This window comes from Tamandua tetradactyla, chromosome 23, assembly GCF_023851605.1.
Source record: "Tamandua tetradactyla isolate mTamTet1 chromosome 23, mTamTet1.pri, whole genome shotgun sequence".
Taxonomy (NCBI): Eukaryota; Metazoa; Chordata; class Mammalia; order Pilosa; family Myrmecophagidae; genus Tamandua; species Tamandua tetradactyla.
The window spans coordinates 7279501-7293352 of NC_135349.1; positions in this window are offsets into that span (position 1 = coordinate 7279501).

Consider the following 13852-nt stretch of genomic DNA (forward strand, 5'->3'; position numbering starts at 1 on the left):
ACTCCTGCTGAACTCTATTGCCAGTGACATATTTCAAGTTTATTCTCGAATGTCCGTTCACATCAGTGGGACCATACAGTATTTGTCCTTTAGTTTTTGGCTAGACTCACTCAGCATAATGTTCTCTAGGTCCATCCATGTTATTACATGGTTCATAAGTTTATCTTGTCTTAAAGCTGCATAATATTCCATCGTATGTATATACCACAGTTTGTTTAGCCACTCTTCTGTTGATGGAGATTTTGGCTGTTTCCATCTCTTTGCAATTGTAAATAATGCTGCTATAAACATTGGTGTGCAAATGTCCGTTTGTGTCTTTGCCCTTAAGTCCTTTGAGTAGATACCTAGCAATGGTATTGCTGGGTCGTATGGCAATTCTATATTCAGCTTTTTGAGGAACCGCCAAACTGCCTTCCACAGTGGTTGCACCCTTTGACATTCCCACCAACAGTGGATAAGTGTGCCTCTTTCTCCGCATCCTCTCCAGCACTTGTCATTTTCTGTTTTGTTGATAATGGCCATTCTGGTGGGTGTGAGATGATATCTCACTGTGGTTTTGATTTGCATTTCTCTAATGGCCAGGGACATTGAGCATCTCTTCATGTGCCTCTTGGCCATCCGTATTTCCTCTTCTGAGAGGTGTCTGTTCAAGTCTTTTTCCCATTTTGTAATTGGGTTGGCTGTCTTTTTGTTGTTGAGATGAACAATCTCTTTATAAATTCTGGATACTAGACCTTTATCTGATATATCATTTCCAAATATTGTCTCCCATTGTGAAGGCTGTCTTTCTACTTTCTTGATGAAGTTCTTTGATGCACAAAAGTGTTTAATTTTGAGGAGTTCCCATTTATTTATTTCCTTCTTCAGTGCTCTTGCTTTAGGTTTAAGGTCCATAAAACCGCCTCCAATTGTAAGATCCATAAGATATCTCCCAACATTTTCCTCTAACTGTTTTATGGTCTTAGACCTAATGTTTAGATCTTTGATCCATTTTGAGTTAACTTTTGTATAGGGTGTGAGAGATGGGTCTTCTTTCCTTCTTTTGCATATGGATATCCAGTTTTCTAGGCACCATTTATTGAAGAGACTGCTCTGTCCCAGGTGAGTTGGCTTGACTGCCTTATCAAAGATCAAATGTCCATAGATGAGAGGGTCTATATCTGAGCACTCTATTCGATTCCATTGGTCGATATATCTATCTTTATGCCAATACCATGCTGTTTTGACCACTGTGGCTTCATAATATGCCTTAAAGTCAGGCAGCGTGAGACCTCCAGCTTCGTTTTTTTTCCTCAAGATGTTTTTAGCAATTCGGGGCACCCTGCCCTTCCAGATAAATTTGCTTATTGGTTTTTCTATTTCTGAAAAATAAGTTGTTGGGATTTTGATTGGTATTGCATTGAATCTGTAAATCAATTTAGGTAGGATTGACATCTTAACTATATTTAGTCTTCCAATCCATGAACACGGTATGCCCTTCCATCTATTTAGGTCTTCTGTGATTTCTTTTAGCAGTTTTTTGTAGTTTTCTTTATATAGGTTTTTTGTCTCTTTAGTTAAATTTATTCCTAGGTATTTTATTCTTTTAGTTGCAATTGTAAATGGGATTCGTTTCTTGATTTCCCCCTCCGCTTGTTCATTACTAGTGTATAGAAATGCTACAGATTTTTGAATGTTGATCTTGTAACCTGCTACTTTGCTGTACTCATTTATTAGCTCTAGTAGTTTTGTTGTGGATTTTTCCGGGTTTTCGACGTATAGTATCATATCGTCTGCAAACAGTGATAGTTTTACTTCTTCCTTTCCAATTTTGATGCCTTGTATTTCTTTTTCTTGTCTAATTGCTCTGGCTAGAACCTCCAACACAATGTTGAATAATAGTGGTGATAGTGGACATCCTTGTCTTGTTCCTGATCTTAGGGGGAAAGTTTTCAATTTTTCCCCATTGAGGATGATATTAGCTGTGGGTTTTTCATATATTCCCTCTATCATTTTAAGGAAGTTCCCTTGTATTCCTATCTTTTGAAGTGTTTTCAACAGGAAAGGATGTTGAATCTTGTCGAATGCCTTCTCTGCATCAATTGAGATGATCATGTGATTTTTCTGCTTTGATTTGTTGATATGGTGTATTACATTAATTGATTTTCTTATGTTGAACCATCCTTGCATACCTGGGATGAATCCTACTTGGTCATGATGTATAATTCTTTTAATGTGTTGTTGGATACGATTTGCTAGAATTTTATTGAGGATTTTTGCATCTGTATTCATTAGAGAGATTGGTCTGTAGTTTTCTTTTTTTGTAATATCTTTGCCTGGTTTTGGTATGAGGGTGATGTTGGCTTCATAGAATGAATTAGGTAGTTTTCCCTCCACTTTGATTTTTTTGAAGAGTTTGAAGAGAATTGGTACTAATTCTTTCTGGAACGTTTGGTAGAATTCACATGTGAAGCCATCTGGTCCTGGACTTTTCTTTTTAGGAAGCTTTTGAATGACTAATTCAATTTCTTTACTTGTGATTGGTTTGTTGAGGTCATCTATGTCTTCTTGAGTCAAAGTTGGTTGTTCATGTCTTTCCAGGAACCCGTCCATTTCCTCTAAATTGTTGTATTTATTAGCGTAAAGTTGTTCATAGTATCCTGTTATTACCTCCTTTATTTCTGTGAGGTCAGTAGTTATGTCTCCTCTTCCATTTCTGATCTTATTTATTTGCATCCTCTCTCTTCTTCTTTTTGTCAATCTTGCTAAGGGCCCATCAATCTTATTTATTTTCTCATAGAACCAACTTCTGGCCTTATTGATATTCTCTATTGTTTTCATGTTTTCAATTTCATTTATTTGTGCTCTAATCTTTGTTATTTCTTTCCTTTTGCTTGCTTTGGGGTTAGCTTGCTGTTCTTTCTCCAGTTCTTCCAAATGGATAGTTAATTCCTGAATTTTTGCCTTTTCTTCTTTTCTGATATAGGCATTTAGAGCAATAAATTTCCCTCTTAGCACTGCCTTTGCTGCATCCCATAAGTTTTGATATGTTGTGTTTTCATTTTCATTCGCCTCGAGATATTTGCTAATTTCTCTTGCAATTTCTTCTTTGACCCAGTCGTTGTTTAGGAGTGTGTTGTTGAGCCTCCACGTATTTGTGAATTTTCTGGCACTCTGCCTATTATTGATTTCCAACATCATTCCTTTATGGTCCGAGAAAGTGTTGTGTAAGATTTCAATCTTTTTAAATTTGTTAAGACTTGCTTTGTGACCCAGCATATGGTCTATCTTTGAGAATGATCCATGAGCACTTGAGAAAAAGGTGTATCCTGCTGTTGTGGGATGTAATGTCCTATAAATGTCTATTAAGTCTAGTTCATTTATAGTAATATTCAGATTCTCTATTTCTTTGTTGATCCTCTGTCTAGATGTTCTGTCCCTTGATGAGAGTGGTGAGTTGAAGTCTCCAACTATTATGGTATATGAGTCTATTTCCCTTTTCAGTGTTTGCAGTATATTCCTCACATATTTTGGGGCATTCTGATTCGGTGCGTAAATATTTATGATTGTTATGTCTTCTTGTTTAATTGTTCCTTTTATTAGTATATAGTGTCCTTCTTTGTCTCTTTTAACTGTTTTACATTTGAAGTCTAATTTGTTGGATATTAGTATAGCCACTCCTGCTCTTTTCTGGTTGTTATTTGCATGAAATATCTTTTCCCAACCTTTCACTTTCAACCTATGTTTATCTTTGGGTCTAAGATGTGTTTCCTGTAGACAGCATATAGAAGGATCCTGTTTTTTAATCCATTCTGCCAATCTATGTCTTTTGATTGGGGAATTCAGTCCATTGACATTTAGTGTTATTACTGTTTGGATAATATTTTCCTCCAACATTTTGCCTTTTGTATTATATATATCATATCTGATTTTCCTTCTTTCTACACTCTTTTCCATATCTCTCTCTTCTGTCTTTTTGTATCTGACTCTAGTGCTCCCTTTAGTATTTCTTGCAGAGCTGGTCTCTTGGTCACAAATTCTTTCAGTGACTTTTTGTCTGAGAATGTTTTAATTTCTCCCTCGTTTTTGAAGGATAATTTTGCTGGATATAGGAGTCTTGGTTGGCAGTTTTTCTCTTTTAGTATTTTACATATATCATCCCACTGTCTTCTAGCTTCCATGGTTTCTGCTGAGAAATCTACACAAAGTCTTATTGGGTTTCCCTTGTATGTAATGGATTGTTTTTCTCTTGCTGCTTTCAAGATCTTCTCTTTCTCTTTGACCTCTGACATTCTAACTAGTAAGTGTCTTGGAGAACGCCTATTTGGGTCTAATCTCTTTGGGGTGCGCTGCACTTCTTGGATCTGTAATTTTAGGTCTTTCATAAGAGTTGGGAAATTTTCAGTGATAATTTCTTCCATTAGTTTTTCTCCTCCTTTTCCCTTCTCTTCTCCTTCTGGGACACCCACAACACGTATATTTGTGCGGTTCATATTGTCCTTGAGTTCCCTGATACCCTGTTCAAATTTTTCCATTCTTTTCCCTATAGTTTCTGTTTCTTTTTGGAATTCAGATGTTCCATCCTCCAAATCACTAATTCTATCTTCTGTCTCTTTAAATCTATCATTGTAGCTATCCATTATTTTTTCTATGTTTGCTACTTTATCCTTCACTTCCATAAGTTCTGTGATTTGTTTTTTCAGTTTTTCTATTTCTTCTTTATGTTCAGCCCATGTCCTCTTCATGTCCTCCCTCAATTTATCGATTTCATTTTTGAAGAGGTTTTCCATTTCTGTTCGTATATTCAGCATTAGTTGTCTCAGCTCTTGTGTCTCATTTGAGCTATTGGTTTGTTCCTTTGACTGAGCCATATTCTCAATCTTTTGAGCGTGGACAGTTATCTTCTGCTGCTGGCGTCTGGGCATTTATTCAGATTTCTCTTGGTGTTGGACCCAGCAAGGTTGTAATATTTTTCTGTGAAATCTCTGGGTTCTGTTTTTCTTATCCTGCCCAGTAGGTGGCGCTCGTGGCACACGTTTGTCTGTGGGTCCCACCAGTAAAAGGTGCTGTGGGACCTTTAACTTTGGAAAACTCTCGCCGTCCTGGGGGTTCGCTAGCCGAAGCGGCTTGAGCCGGCCCAGGGTCCGAACGCAGGGAGGGTGTCCGAACGCAGGGAGGGTGTCCGAACGCAGGGAGGGTTGCTGGTCGCCGCAGCCAGGGAAAGAGCCCGTCCGAATTTCCTAGTCGGCCCTGGGCAACAAGCGTGGCGGGAGGGCGCCAGCGGCAGCGGCCCGCCCGAGAGAGTGCACGTTCCCCGGGAGTCACGGGTTTGGAAGGGGCCTCCCCCACCCGTCACCGTTCTCCGCGGCCTGGGGGTTTCCGTTCCAATTCTCTCAGTTGGTCCGGGGGCTGCGCGTGGTGTGGGCGCCAGTCGCCTTGGTTTCAGGGGACCGCCTCTCCAATTCTCCCAGCCGGCCCGGGAAGGGGGAAGGGAGTAACTCCGGCCGCTTGCCACCCCGCCCGGTAAGGCCCGCGCGCCTCGGCGATCTCACCCGAGCTGCTTCTCTCAGCCAGCCAGCCATTCCAGGATGGGGTACGCTGTCTTTTTTATCTCTGTTGTGGCTTTGGGCGCTTTCTGTATCGTTTCTACTCCCCTAGTAGGTGTCCTGGAGAAGAAACTAAGATCCGCGCGTCTTACTAAGCCGCCATCTTCCAGGAAGTCTCCTCCCTCTCATATCTTTCTTGCAAGTGTGGTGGTGGTGGTGGGGGGTGCCAGGCCTCCTCTTTTCATTCAGGTCAAAACAAGGACATATCTGGCTTCCAGGCTGCTGGCTGCCCTGCCCCACCCCGTTGCAAGGCAGGGCTGGAGGGAAAACTGACTGAGTCCTGGGAAGAGACACTATGCATCATACTCTCACCTCTTTAAGCGGGTTTTTTAATCTTTTCTTTATTTCTCTTTCTTTGGATTGCTTCCTATTTAATAAATTCCTTTTGAAAACTCAACATATTGCAGCTATGCTAAAGAAAAGCTGGGGAAGGTGGTGTTTATTCCCACTTGGACCTAAAAGGAAGGTGTAAAGTTGCATTGAAAGAAGCATATAGTAGGACCATCAACATGAGTGACCATTAGGGGTAGGGAGTTTGGGATCCGTTGACTGGGTCCCATTGATCCAGCCATTTCTTGCCCTCCCTTTTACAGGCTTCTGAGATAATTTATTTTGCCACCTAATGAGTGTTTCTGTCCTTTTTTTTTTTTCTAATTGGCCGATTTCCTTTAAAAATCGCCTTTTTTAGATAAAGTAAATGGCATGTTTTGATCAACATCAAATGGCGATGAGATGGGGAAAAATACTGGTACTTGAAAATATACCTTTTCTCCATTAACAGCGCACTCGTTCAGCTCTTATCTTTATATTTCAGTAAGTTACTTTCCTCTCACTGTTTAACAAGTCCTTGCCTAGCTCTTTTGATTGGAGAATTTTAACATTTTTTCATTTATCAGGGTAAAACCAAGGACAATTCTATAACTTTTTTGTACATGGCTGTTACATGTAGGGCAATCTGTCTTTAATAGGAATAAATTACTCTTAAAGAAATGAATCCTAGGCAGTCATGTTCATATAGTAGAGGATACACAGCTGTTAAAACACCCTTGGCTCAGGTGGACCATGGTGGCTCAGCAGGCAGAGTTCTCACCTGCCATGTCGGAGACCCGGGTTCGGTTCCTGGTGCCTGCCCATGTTAAAAACAACAACAACAAAAAAAAACACACCCTGGGTTCTCTCTGTGAACTCTTATGGGAAAACTCCCAAATGTATCAAATAGAAAAAAAAAACCGAGGCACAGAACACTTCATAGAAAGAGTATTATCTTTTGTTTCCAAAACAGATGAGAGATGAGAACGCATCTCTGGTTTTATCTGTATATGCATTAAAAATGGTGGAAGAGTCTATATAAGAAACCAACCTCAGTGTTTACCTGTGGGAAGAGGGTTGTGGGCTGAAAGCAGACATGGGGGCTTTTTTTTTTTTTTTTTTTTTTTTTTATTAATTAAAAAAATTAACTAACACAACAATAGAAATCAATCCATTCTACATATGCAATCAGTAATTCTTAATATCATCACATAGGTGTATGGTCATCATTTCTCGTACATATGCATCGATTTAGAGAAAGAAATAGCACTACAACAGAAAAAGAAATAAAGTGATAACACAGAGAGAAAACACAAATAAAAATAAAAAGTACAAAAATATATAAGAGGGCGGGCCGCGGTGGCTCAGCGGGCAAAGTGCTTGCCTGCTATGCCGGAGGGCCTCGGTTCGATTCCCGGCCCCAGCCCATGTAACAAAAACGGAGAAACAAAATACAATAAAACAAGAAAATGTTTAAAAGATGTTTCCCTTTCTTCCTCCTTTCCTTCCTTCTATCCTTCCTTCCTTCTCTCTGTCTTTCCTTTAAAAAAAAAAAAAAAAAAAAAAAAAAAAATATATATATAAGAGAAAAAAACAAAACAAACAAACAAAAAACTATAGATCAGATGCAGCTTCATTCAGCGTTCCAAGATAATTACATTACAATTAGGCAGTATTGTGCTGACCATTTTTTTTTTTTAGACGTCATACCATTCTACATATGCAATCAGTAATTCTTAACATCATCACATAGATGCATGATCATCATTTCTTAGTACATTTGCATTGGTTTAGAAGAACTAGCATTATAACAGAAAAAGATATAGAATGTTAATATAGAGAAAAAAAATAAAAGTAATAATAATAAGAACAAAACAAACAAAACAAAACAAAACAAAAACCTATAGCTCAGATGCAGCTTCGTTCAGTATTTTAACATGATTACTTTACAATTAGGTATTATTGTACTGTCCATTTTTGAGTTTTTGTATCTAGTCCTATTGCACCGTCTGTATTCCATCAGCTCCGATTACCCATTATCTTACCCTGTTTCTAACTCCTGCTGAACTCTGTTACCAATGACATATTCCAAGTTTATTCTCGAGTGTCGATTCACATCATTGGGACCATACAGTATTAGACATGGGGGCTTTTAACTATGGATGTCCATGCCTGTGACTGGGTTACCTCTTTAAATAGTCAAGACACAAGAAAGTGAAACACGTATATGCTAAAGAGAAAATTAATTTTGTTTAATTAATAGAGACCTGGGCATGGATTTTTTTTTTTTTTTTTTTTTTTACCCCTAGAATGAAAAGCATTGGATCTTTCCGGGCTGTTCTGGGATAGCACACTGAGTCCAGAGGGGGCTGAGGGAAGGCAGCTGGGGTAGAGGGCGTTGTGCCAAGGACCAGCTAACCAGCTTCCCTCCCTCCCGCCAGGCCTACTCGGGCTTGTTCTGCGTGACTGTGAACCCCTACAAGTGGCTGCCCATCTACGGGGCCCGCGTGGCCAACATGTACAAAGGCAAGAAGCACTCGGAGATGCCGCCCCACCTCTCCTCTATCTACAACAATGCCTACCACGATATGCTCATGGAGGGCGGTCCATGGGAGGGTGCGTGGAGGGGGGTCCGTGGGAGTTGGTGTGGCCTACACCATGCATCCCTATGGCACTGTGGTTCCAGTTATACTGGAACAATGTTAATTCCAGGTACCAGTGCTCCATAAACATACTGAGCACTTGCTAAGTGCTTGTCCTACCTCACGCCATATTTCATTCAAGCATCACAAAATCAACGTGATGCAGAGTTAAGTACCAAAATCAGTCTCAGGGCCCTAGGAATGCCCCAACAAAGTACCACAATCTGGGGGGAGGCTTAAAACAACAGAAACTTTTTCTCTCACAGTTCTGGAGGCCAGGAATCCAAAATCAAGGTGTTGGCAGGCTTGGTTCCTTCTGGGATAATCTGTTCTGTGCCTCTATCCTTGCTTCTGGGACCTGCCAGCATTCCTTGGTGTTCCTTGCCTTGTATATACATCCCTTCAGCCTCTGTCTCTGATTTCACATGCTTTTTCCTCTCTGTGTATCTGCGTCCAAATTTCCCTTTTCTTCTAAGGATACCAGTCATATTGGATCTAGGGCCCACCCTAATCCTGTATGGCCCCATCTTGATGCAATTTCAACTGCAAAGACCCTATTTCCACATAAGGTCACACTCACAGGCTCTGGGTGGGCATGGATTTGGTGGGAACACTATTTGACCAAGTACAGTCCACCCTCTAGTCCTCCCCCACAAAAAAATTCACAGTTTTCCCACATGCAAAAATAGAGTGACCCCATCCCCAAATCCTCCAAAGTCTTAACTCATCACAGCCTTAACTCTAAATCCAAAAATCTCATCAAAATAGAATGAATTCAGGAAATTCCAAATCTCATCCTCTAGATCAGGTATGGGGTGAGACTCTAGGACTGATCCATCCTGGAGCAGAATTCTTCATCCAAAGACCTGTGAAACTAGAAAACAAGCTATCTGCTTCTAAAATACAATGGCAGGACCCATATAGGAGAGATATTCCCATTCCAAAAGGGAGAAAATGGAAGGGAAAGGGGATTACTGGTCTAAAATAAGTTTGCAACCCAGTAGGGCAAATTTCATTAGGTTTCAAGCCTTGAGCATTATTCTCTGTGGCCTATCTCATTTAAGCTTCACAAAAGCCCATGATGCAAGGGTACATGGCCATGTAGGAGACCTGGGCTCGATTCTGGCCCACGCACCCCCAAAATAACAAACAAACGAATGAAAAAGCAGGTGATACAGAGTTAAGTAACTCGTCCAGAATATAAATCAACAGTCTTAGCCATTAGCTGTATTATCTTGGTTGGGTGTTGACAAACGTGTGTGGTTTTAAGTGTTTCCTAATTCCGCCTTCCTATCGCTGTTTCCTTCTCTGCAGACGATGAAAATCAGTCTATGCTCATCACGTAAGTATCTCTTGTGTCTCTCAGTCTATATTCATATAATTAGCTGAATATCTTACACATATAATTAAGCCTTCTTGTAATTAATTGGCGGCACTTTGTACGGAACTCTGCAGGCGGTGAGTGTGCTCAACAGGACCGGTAAGTCTGCACCTGCTAAACTGATGGAGAGGCCTTCATGACCCCTAGTTGTCCCCACCTGTCTGTCTATTCAGGCACTGTCCGGCTTGTGCCTCTCCGTTGCTCTGCTTCTCTGTGGCCAATTGGCTTCTCCTGCTTCACATGTCTGCTCCCATTTTCCCACCTGTAGTGGAGAATCTGGTGCTGGCAAGACTGAGAACACGAAGAAGGTTATCCAGTACTTTGCCAACATCGGAGGAACTGGCAAACAGTCCTCGGATGGGAAGGTACTGCTGGCAGGGCCGACTCGGGGCCTGTAACCTCTGCCCTTTGCTCCCCAGACCGTTCCTATCTGAAGGCTTCTTGGGGCACATACCCCAGAGTTCAATTCATCTCTACTGTTCTGTGAGCCAAGGCCATTTTAGAGAGCATGAAACTGAGGCTTAGAGAGAAGTAACCTGTGTGGGGTCACAAAGGAAGAATCCCACAGGGTTGATTCTGCTGCCCGGGCTGTGTCTGCCTCCTGCTGTCAGGCCGCAGGACCACTTGTGCTTGGGCAGAGGAGATTCGGAATAGGGGTCCTGGGCAATGAGCAAGAGCTGGGACCTACTGAAGGCGTAGAAAACCAACAAAGACTAAAGGTGAGCTTCGGACAAAGGCCAAGGATGCACCGGGAAGGGACTTCAGCCTTGCTCAGGGTCTCTGAGCTCATTCCAGTGTAAGAAAACAATAGCTAAGAATCAAGGCTGAGGCCACCAGTGTTCCTGGCCACCATCCTGATATCTCAGCTGCAAGGGATAGGCCCTCTTCCCAGGTCCCTTCTGGTCTTAAGTCCCCATGCTTCCCAAGGCAGTTGTTTGAGATCCCCCACCCCCTACAGCCCTGGGGTCCTGGGTGGCAGCCGCCTGGCCATGCCACCTTCTGTTTCCTTCCGGGTTAGGGGTCTTGAAGGATCAAATCATCCAGGCCAACCCCGTGCTGGAGGCCTTCGGGAATGCCAAGACCACCAGGAACAACAACTTCTCTCGCTTCGTAAGTTCGGGCAGTGGCAGGCACAGGCCCTGGGGGGAGGAAAACAGGTGCTATCACCCCATTCCCAGGTAAGGACACTGGGGGCTGCTTCAGTGCTCAAACAGGATGGGGAAAAGTCAGGGCATCTCCTTGTCACGGCTTTTTAAAGAGTATCAGCCAAACAAAACCCATTTTGGGATTTAGACCAAGGGACCTTAGTGCAGAGTCTTAGCATACATGTGACAAAGGGGTCAAGAAGTTAGCCAAGGGGCCGTGGCGAGCCAAAGCAAGAAGCTGTGCCCATGCCTAGGCTGGGAGGATGCAGGGAAGGCGCTGTCCCCAGGCCCTATGGATTTTGAAGCCAGCACAGAGAATAAGGTGGGAGCTAGAGTCAGCACCACCCAAGGTGCTGCCCAAGAGGAAAAATGCCCCAGCTTCTCCCCACCTGACTCCCCATGGGGGTGCTTCTGTTGGCTGAGCCCAGGCAGCTGATATGGAAACTGGGGAAAACAGAGGTGGAGTTGGGGGTCTGGGAGGTAGAGACAGTTGAGGGATTGAGGTCTAGGACTGGCTTAGGTAGAGATATAGTCAATTCTCATTCATGATAGTTATATTCTGTAAAGTTGTCTTGAGCGAGTTAGGGAAAACTAAACTACTGGTCCCAGAGGAGATACAGGATTAGGTTCGAACGAGCCGCTGGTCACAATATTTTCGTCGACCAATCAACAAATAGCCTTATTTTATGTGCATTTCTGTTTAAAGATTCCTTATTTAATATATATTGTTGATTCATCAACATGGAACTCACGGCCAACAGTGCTATAACTCACACCTGGATGAAGCTGATCTGACACACAGATTTTCTTGTAGGGCACATTACCGCCTTTTTGCTCTTAGGAACACCAGATAGCATTCAGGCACTACCCTTGGGAGCCATTTTAAAGAGCAAAATCACCACAAGAAGCATGATAATGCAAAAACCGTGGCACTAAGTAGACCATGAAAAAGACACTTGTTTAGAGCATGAGAGCTGAAACGAGAAGGCAGCACATCACCCTGTTCAGCCTCAGCTGGGAACCTGGGCATTGGGCGACTCAAACTTTTCACCACTCTGCACGTGTTGGCAAATGACCACAGAAGTGCCACCTGTATTGATTTGGGGGTTACAAAGAAATTTCAGCAAGTAGGTGAATTCACAAACATGGAATCTGTAAATAACAAGGACCAACTGTTTAGAGATTCCTGTTTCCAGGAGAGTTTATTTGTGGTTTTGCCAAAAGTCAAGGAGAGGACCAAGATGTCTCTTGATAAGGAGACTGGGTAGGGTGCATAATCATACACACACGCACACGAACACAGAGGGAGCTGGCTGGCCCAACTCCCAGCACACCTGGACACACGTGAATTCCACAGGGTCCTGGCTCCTCCTGCTGACTCCTCTTTCCTACAAATGCCTCAAACCCACAGGTTACTCGGTAAACTCTTATTTTAGCTTCATGACCCATCAATCCCTTTCTTTGTCCATCTGTATGGGAAATCCACAGTTCCACAATAGTCTCATCTGCCCTAGATGCTAAATCTGGGTCACCTATTGCCCTAAAGCTGCACACTTCCTCCCTCACCACCTGTCCCCTCTCCGTTTCTCAGGGCAAGTTTATCCAGATCCACTTCGGAACAACAGGCACACTGGCTGGAGCCGACATCGAGAGCTGTAAGTCAGGTCCTTTTTGGAGGGTATTACATCATTTGGGGGAACACAGTGCAGAATGAAAAAGCAGAACCCCCTGTTCGAAAAGAATTAAGCCTGTAGCATGTCCCTCTGTGGACATTCCCCATTGAGCCTGTGGAGCTAGACCCCCATTAGCTATTGCTCCAGGCTTTCTGGGGAAGGGAGCCCTCCTTCCAGCAGGACCATGTGCACCAGCTGGGCCCACACACACCGGCAGCTTTGTATATCTTCTTCAGATCTCTTAGAGAAGTCCCGTTTATCTCACAGCAAGCAGCCGAGAGAGGCTACCACATTTTCTACCAGATTCTCTCTAACAAGAAACCTGAACTTGTCGGTAAATATCTCTATGTCCATCTGCCTGCCCTTAACTCACTTTTCCACTCTTTTGGTGACAATTCCCACATGTGAAGAGCCTCACAAAATCTCTGTAGTTGTGCATGGATCCCTTTGCTTTAGAAGGATGGGAATGGGTGAAAGGGAACTTTCTCAAACAGCTTTATGAAGCTTAGCGTGCTTGGTGACCCATTTCACAGATGGGGCTTTGGGAGGAGATGTGAGATGCCTGCAACTCACAACTGAGACAGGAACATGGGATTTGGGGGGTTAAGCCCCCTGTGTAACGGACCCCTGTGTCACATGGAGAGAAGAGTAAGGGTTTCAGCCTGGGACCACAAGTAACCCTGCTGGTATCTGGATGTGAAGAAGCAAGAAGCTCCCCCAGGTAGACACAGCTCACGCTGCTCAGCTGGGTGCCCTTGTGCAAGACCCAACCTGTTTAACTGTTCATGGCAGACTCACTCAGGATGTAATATGGGAGGAGGGATGAAGAATGAATCTTCACACACATCCCTCCTAGAACAGCCAGAGATTAGGGCATTGGTCACCATCCCCCCCGTCTACATGAGGGTTTTATTGGCATTGGACACAGAATATTTTTTAACTGTTTGACCTTTTGAAATTGGGAAACTTCACATTAAAATCCAGTTTCCTGGTTTCTCTTGGAACAATGGCTCCAGTCTTACCCTCCCATGGGGCACTAGTCAGGGCACCTGAGTGGTTGTGGCCCCTTTGGATGGAGCTTGGGGGGGCCCCTGCTCACCACACTCCCCACCAGCCC